Genomic DNA, 8,094 nt, shown 5'->3' on the forward strand with positions numbered 1-8,094 from the left:
GCTATTCACTTTACAGTTTTGAATGTAAAAGCTTTTGTTGTTGTTCAAATAGTCAACAACGTTCATTGATTATCATCTTGTTTTGTTTGACAAAGAAGTAGTTTACAGTTCCATTTAAATTATGCAACTATTAGTACCTTGGGCATCATTCTTGAATTATTTTCTAAAATCTACTCAGTTGAAGTAGAATTGTGAGGAACGATGCAAATAACATTATTCTGGAACTGGAGCAATACCTTCTGTGTAAGAAATGTAAGTTTGTTGCCAAATTACATATACAGTTAAACGTTTATTGACAGGCACCAATTATTGTGCATTTTCTTAATAGTCGGACTTTTTCATGCAGCACATTCCATATCAAAGCTGGCTGTCACGGTAACATTTTGTAATTGGTTATACTAAAAATTCGTGGCCATTTCTATGTTGTCAAACAGGTTTTGCTGAAGGGCAAATTGCATGTGATGTATCATGATCCGATTTGCACATACAATTTCAAAATAGAGTGAGACTCCCCCTAGTGACCAAACAATTGAAAGGACCAAATGCTGCCTGAAAGGGCTTTGCTTCATGCAGAAGTTTCCAGGGACAGAGGGATGAAATCCACAGCCCCAGCCTGCCAGGCTACTCTGTAGCTGGGCTACAGCAACTAATCCAGACCCTAGGGAAGAGCAGCATGTGTTGCTTGTACAAATGTGGGGTTTAAGGCTAAAAGTCATCACAAAGTGTGTGGAAGCGTATGATTGTATCTCCATCGCACCCACAATTCTCTCACCCCCCTACCAGTGATGTTGCAGAGATCTTCTCCATGGCCTGTGGCAGGGATGTGTAGACTTATATTGTTCTAACCTCAGGCAGCTTCCTGAGACCCATAGGACTACTGCTGGTCAGAAAATAGGGAGGTTATTTTCCCCCGTGGAAAATATATATGGAAAAGGAATAAAGAACTGTTTGGGGATGAATTTGTTTTCTAGTGAGAAATTTGTGCAAGCCTAGATTTCTGGGCCACACTGCTGTCGGAATTTACTTAATGAACGGAACATATCTTCTGATTTTAAACAAAATTAAAGTATATGATGTGTGTTTTCAAAGGGCACAGAAATGCAGGACATGTCAATATGAAAGCCTCATGCTTTTCTGTTCATCACTGTTGGCAGAACCTGCTGAGCAGGGTCTCCACTATTGCTGCATTGCTGTCTGTTCATATAGCTACCTACATATAGCTTCACACACACACAAAACTTTGCCTGAAGTGAGGCACCAAAATCCAAATAGACACACCTAAATAAATAGTCTAAGATTTTCAAACATGCTGAGACTTTCCAGTAAAACCAAGGGGAGCTGTATATATGTGCTCGGCATGTCTAAAAAACGTGGCCACTTCTAGGTACCTAATGTAGGAGCCCAATAAATTGACATACACTCTGACACGTACGTGTGTGTGTGTGTGTGTGTGTGTGTGGATATAGAGGTGGGTACCGAATGGATTATGAGGGGACAATCATTGAATGTCTGGCACAGTCTTCCCCTGTCAGTCTCTAACCTTATGCTTGCCCAGTTACTAATCCCAGCCTCACTCACAATGTACAAGTAATATCACTAGGAACACACAGCATTTCTAAACACTTCTTACATTTAGAGCTTGTTTCATAGCAGTAATGAGCCAGATCCTCAGCTGGTAGAAATCGGCAGAGCTTCATTGATCTCAACGTCGTACACAGATTTAAGCCAGGTGAGGAACTGGACCAATATTTCTTGCTGGCGTTTGAAACAATAGATATTAAAAACTAATAACCAGGACAGAGACATACTGTTCTTATTAATCTTAGAAGCCATTGATGTAGAGTTATGTTTCCCCAAAAATAGAATTTACAGAACATTCAGCTCTCTGACACTGAGTTGCCTCTGCTCACCACAATCTCCAGCTGTATCTTGCTTTCTGAACCAGGCAGACAAGCAAGAATAAAGACCTTCTTGATCCTTTAGGTTCATCCTGGACCCTGCATAAGAGGCAGTGAATGACTGGGCAGCCCCAGGAATGAATTGTGATTCTGTCACAATTTTTCCCCTACTCCCCTCTTGCTCCATAGGGAAGGAAAGTAAGTACAACCCTTAAGCATGCAGCTCACTTCAATCCTCACGTTTGGCCAGCAACTGTGGAGGGAGGGGCAGCACAGAGTCAAATCTCTGTGCACACCCCATAGTGCCAGTATCTGGAGAGTAGGGGTTGCCCTCCATACCACACCCAAGACCTGGGTGATATTTTTCTGAAATGATTATAATGAAAGAAGAGAACCGCATTACAGAGTTTTGATTTTCAGACTGGACGGTTCAGAGAGAGGCTGTTTATCGCATTTCCACCACTTCTAGGTAACAGTTCTAATCTGACGGATTAGTAGTGACCCCAGCTCTTTACCATGCAAGTGCCCCTCCGTAGCCTATGTGAAGTTAGTTGGAGGTTTTTCAGTCTGATTCCTAGTAAGCGGTCAATCATGAGTCTCAGCAGAGAGCCCAAGGTCTGAATGGCAATGGAGACTAAACTAATCTCTAAACTAATAAACCTGTAGGGCATGGTTGATAGAGATTGGCAAGACATGAAGAGCCTTGTACTGACCTGGCCTGTGTTTACCTGCTTTATTTCAAATTCCAGTCAGTCTGCTACATTTACAAATTAGTGCATTTAAGGCAAATTGGAGGTGTCCAGTGGTTATGCTATTTGTCATGCCCATTTCCCATTACTGTATGCCAGCCCTGACAAATGATTTACACAAAGAGTGAAGCTATTGGATTAAGTTACTTTTTCTTTTTTTTAAAACTACAACCCTACGATTCAGTTTGTTCTATTATTCAGAGCAATCCGAAGAGGTGAAGATCTTGCCTTAAATATATTTAAATGACTTGCTTGCTGTCCTACATTATATGTATACTTGATATTATAATATAAAAGAATAGGACCACAAAGAAATAATGCTGGGGGTTTTTTGTGGGGTGGGGGAAAAAGGAGGGAATATATCACTGCAGCTATTTTCAAAAATTTCTTTGTCTATCAATTTGGGTTCACCTATCACTATCTTGCAGACTATATTCAACTTTATTTCTCTGCTTCTGTCCACATTAGTCTTGGTGTGGCAATCCTTAGAAGTACATGAAGTTTAAAATTAATGGCATATATACATTTGTAAAAAACAAAAAGCGTTAACCATGTAAGTGGGGGACTACCATCTTTGCTATTATCCTTAACACCATGTAGATTTTCTTATGCTTGCCTGTTGCTTCTCCCTATATTATCTGGATATGGTTCTAGACCCTTCTGTGTTTTGACTAATTGAACAGTTCTGTAGGTTATAAAAGGAAGTGTAAACTCGGGGCATGTCTACATTTACTTTTGGAGTGATCAATCCAGCATGGGTCGATTTATCGCGTCTAGTGAAGATGCGATAAATCGACCACCGAGCACTCTCCCATCGACTCCAGTACTCCACCAGAGCAAGAAGCAGAGGGAGAGGTGACGGGGGGAGCATCAGCAGTCAACCTACCACAGTGAAGACACCAAGGTAAGTAGCTCTAAGTAAGTTGACTTCAGCTATGCTATTTTTATAGCTGAAGTTGCGTAACTTACACCAACTTAGCTCACCCGCCCTCCAGTGTAGACCAGGCTTAAGTTAACAATATACAGATGCTGCCATCTAATCAGCAAAACTGGCAATTTTTTTTGCATCAGTAGGGACATTTATATTTAAATCCTGTTTCTAATATCTCCTTCACAATTTTCTTGTTAATCCAGAATTAAAAATTCAGAGTCTGACTTGAGCCTTTTTACAGATGTAAAAATGAAATGTCAACTGAAATTATGACTACCATCAATTGACTCAAATGTCAAGTTTAATTATTTTCAAAAGCAATTCAGTTTGAAGGTGCACTACGCAATTGCTGTGTGACAAACTGAGTCCACTTTCTTTTAAATAAAATTAATACAATGCTTGGTGGCTGATCAAAATGTTGCAGTTGATTGTAAAAGTGTACTTATGTTAAACTGCAAAGTTGTTTTTCATGCTCTTCACAAAATGTGTATTGTTTTATACTAAATGTTAGTGTAAAAACAGTTCATTTAATGAAAGCATACTGTGTACTACCACTTTTATAAAATTATTATTTGGAGTGCACATACCGTCTTTGTTCTGTGTTTGTACAGTGTCAGGCATAATGGGGTCCCAGTCCATTACTAAGGCTCTGATCATATAAATAAGCAGTCGTATATTGTGTATAGCTACATGTGATTTAATTAATAACCTTCTAACCTTGCTGGGCCTCCATCTCCCCCTCAGTAAATACATTTCTATTTTACAGACTTTTTACCTAAATTATGTTTGTAAAGTGCTACGCAAGTGTATAGAGGAGTAGAGTGCAGACATCCAGGCTCCCAGCTCTGCGATCGACCCGCATCACTGCATGGCTTTTGAAGAGACGACGACATTTCAGTCAAGTTGAATTTGAGAAAAGTGAAGCAGTTTTAACAGAATTTTAACAGACAGGATCACTAACTAAACTAAAATATCACATTGCAAGAATGGCTGAATTGTCTTTGTCAAAAAAATCTAACCAGCTAGCAATGAAGTGTTCATGTCCATCTTCAAATTAACATCAAGCTCAGTATCTAAAGTTCCATTCCAAGTGAGTAAAATCTTACCAAAAGCCATGCTTGACAGACATTTTGTACCATATTAATTTACAAATGAGATCTCTATTTTAAATAGGTAATCTGTAAATACACAGAAAAACTCTAAAAAGGCTATATACACACAACATTCTGACTTCAAAATGGCAAACTACTTTGTCTTATATTTAACCAGGACTTTGGATGAAATCTTGGCTCCACTGAAGTTAATGGCAAAACTCCTATTGATTTCACGAGGGCCAGAATTGCACTCCTTCAGTATGAGTGTCTGTAATTCACTGTAGCCTGTAAAAAGAGAGGGATACCGTAGACATTACATGGTCAGCGTTGTCTAGCAAAGTGATTTTTCATTTGATGTGTTATGTGGATATTATACATCGGTCTGTTTTCATAGTATCATTGTCAAGTGATAAAGCTCAGGGGTTTTTTGTTTTAGGAAGGAGTTATACCACCTTCCACTTTAATTGCAGCTCAACCCAATTGTGGAATTCACTATTGCTTCATCTAGCTGAACATAGTAAACACTGAAACAATAGGCACTGATTTGGGGCCACATAACCTCTTCCCTTATGCAGTGTGTGTAGAGGGGGGAAGAAAAGCAGGAATTCCACTTCAGTCCCCATAAAACTGGATGAAGATTAGGCACAACCAGAGATTAAAGTAAAGGGAAACTGGGATGAATGCAATTCTCACTCCTTTCCCTGGCTTGGGTAAGTAACACTCTTCCATAGCTCCTCCACCTCATGGTCTAGCATGGAAAGCGTTCCTTCTTCTCCTTCAACCTATTTTACCATTGGAGAAAATATGGCAACTGTCCCCCTTCTTCCTCATAAAGTTCCTATGGGCTCCTGCATGAACAATGCGTGAAGGACATGGGAAACACCTGCAAATGAATATTATACATACACCTTTGTTTGCTATATGACTACTGGCGTTAATTCCAGTAGAAGTTACTTACCCATCTTCAGGAAAGGAGACAATAGCTTCAGATTGTCCCTTTAAGTATTGGTGAATGGGGCAATGCAGGCATTACTCACGTTAAAGTTTACCTCTGACTCCGTGGAGATAGACTGCTTAGCAGGGGACCCTGGAGCTTGTACTTCAGGTAGGAAACAAAGTCCCCAGATGTGGGGGTGCCTGGAAGAAGCTAGACCTATCTAAGTTTTAGGTAAGATAGATATGCGTGGAAACTTATGTTAAAATAGTCCCTTGCTACACTTTGATCCTACTGTTGAGGTTAAGCTACACTTGGTTTTGAAAAGACTATTTTGAGTGACTATTCACCTGCTGGTCACAGTTTCTAAAGGGAAGCTTGCTGTCATGGAACCCAGTTGGCCTTGCTGTGCAATCACAGCTGGTATAAAGGGTTTGTAGAGGACAGTCTGAAAGTGGGGGATTTACATATTTCCAAACAGGACAGGTGGGGACAAGAGGCCTGACTCCTGAGAGGGTGTATTTAATGAGAGTGGAAGAGGGCTCAAAAACACAGGTAGCCTTGAACTGTGACATAGTGCATGGTTGGCATTCTGCAAGGTCAGAGTGAATGGAGTCAGTGTCCAGCTGCACTTCAATATATAGCAACATTGCCTAGCAAGCCTACAGAATTGCTCTAGTTCATAGTTCTTCTTGCAGTGCTAACTGACTGTCATGCTAAACTTTTTCTTACTCTGTCACCATGGGGTCCCAGCCCAAAGTGAGACATTTGAAAAGAACAATGCGTTTTGCAGAGAAAACATTTCATTTTAAAAAAATTAGGTGAGCTGTGCTGCCAGTATAGGAGGGACCCATGGTGGACTAAACTCAGATTTGCAGGGAAATTCTGAAAACCATGGCATGTCACTTCATGCATCTAGAGGGCTGTGCCCCCACTGCTTCTGCAGGTCAGGAACGCCCTTCCCATCTGCCTGGTGTGCTTAGGAAACTACAACCCACTGTCAACTTGTCACATTTTTTCCTCCCACAAATTATTTTTTCTTCATGGGAGGGATGATTTTGCCTTAATCTTTATTCAAATAAAGCTAATACTTTTCAAGCTACTTAAGGATTTATAGGTTCTGCCAAGCAGCTGGCAACTCTATACCAGTTGGCCTATTCAGCATAATTTCTTTGTTGCTCTCCAAAATTGGAGCATGTAAACAATGGATTTGTTGTACAGTATTTTAACTCAAGTGTTGGGATGCTGGGGTGAATTTAGCTGACAACTCTATATTAAGCCTCACCTTATACATAAGAAAAATTAGTGTAGAAGAAAAGCTTTGTTCATACACTTTCACAGATATTTAGCAGGCATGTTTTGAAGTTCCATTACAAAATGTGTGAAAAGTATCTTTCTCTTGCCTTTTAGGTAAGACTGGGAATTTAGTAGAAATTTAACATTTTTCTGCTTTGGAGGATGGTTTTACATAGGGATTGATTTGGTGTGCATTAAGATAACCTCTCCTTATAAACACCTGTCTACTGCACAGGTTTTATGCTGGTGATTGAAGCTGCTTAAGCTAGTGACGTAGAATTTGATGGAGGCTTTTTGGTCATTTGAGTTTTCATATGTCAAAGAGAGAGCTTGAAGTGATCCAGAGAAAAGAGTGTCCATTCCCTGGAGGTCCCATGAGAAGTAGCGTGACAAGCTTCTAGAACAAAGACTTTTATAGAACATTGTTCACACATCAGAGTTCATTCAAATTTAAGGCCCACTCCTGCCCCAATTGAGTCAGTAAGAGCAGGATTGGGTCCTAATTAGAAACCAGTACACCAACTTTTTATTTCCTTAAGGCTAGATGGTGGAATTTAGCCACAGCCTTGAGTAAGGGGTGGCATGTAACTCTGCCAGTCCAGGGCACCTCTTTGGATGCAGGTAGGAAATAGCGTGCTGAAGCCCTCAAGGGTGCAGCTTACTTCCTCCCTTATGACCAGCCCATTTTACTTGCTATCATAAGGGAGGGGACACAAAGATGAAGTGACTTGCTGCAGGTTAGCAGCAGGGCCAGGACTAAAACCCTGATTTCCTGAGCCCTAGTCCAGTGCCCTCGTGTCCTAGTCCCTGCCTCCTAGTGTAATCAGGGGGTGGGGGGAGAGGATACTTGACCCCTGCTGGAGGCTAGTCCATATAATAGGCTTATGAATTTGCTCTTGCTTGGCAGCTGTGGGATTTAGTCCTATAACACAAGTGATGGAGGTTTATGCTTTTAGAATTAAGATTCTGGGTTCAAACCTCACTATTGGCCCAGATGAGGATGGTAGAACATGCAATAAACATGCTACTAATTCTGGTGCTATAGTAGTGAGTTGCTCTATATATGGTACTCACTGCAGATGAAGAGGAAATAAACAGGACAGATTTCCTTAATGCTCTGGAACTTGCTGTCCAGGAATGGATGCGTAGGTTTTTTTTAAAGGAAACATTGAGAACTTTTAAAAACTGTCAA

The sequence above is a fragment of the Chelonia mydas genome, chromosome 4, assembly GCF_015237465.2.
Source record: "Chelonia mydas isolate rCheMyd1 chromosome 4, rCheMyd1.pri.v2, whole genome shotgun sequence".
Classification (NCBI taxonomy): domain Eukaryota; kingdom Metazoa; phylum Chordata; order Testudines; family Cheloniidae; genus Chelonia; species Chelonia mydas.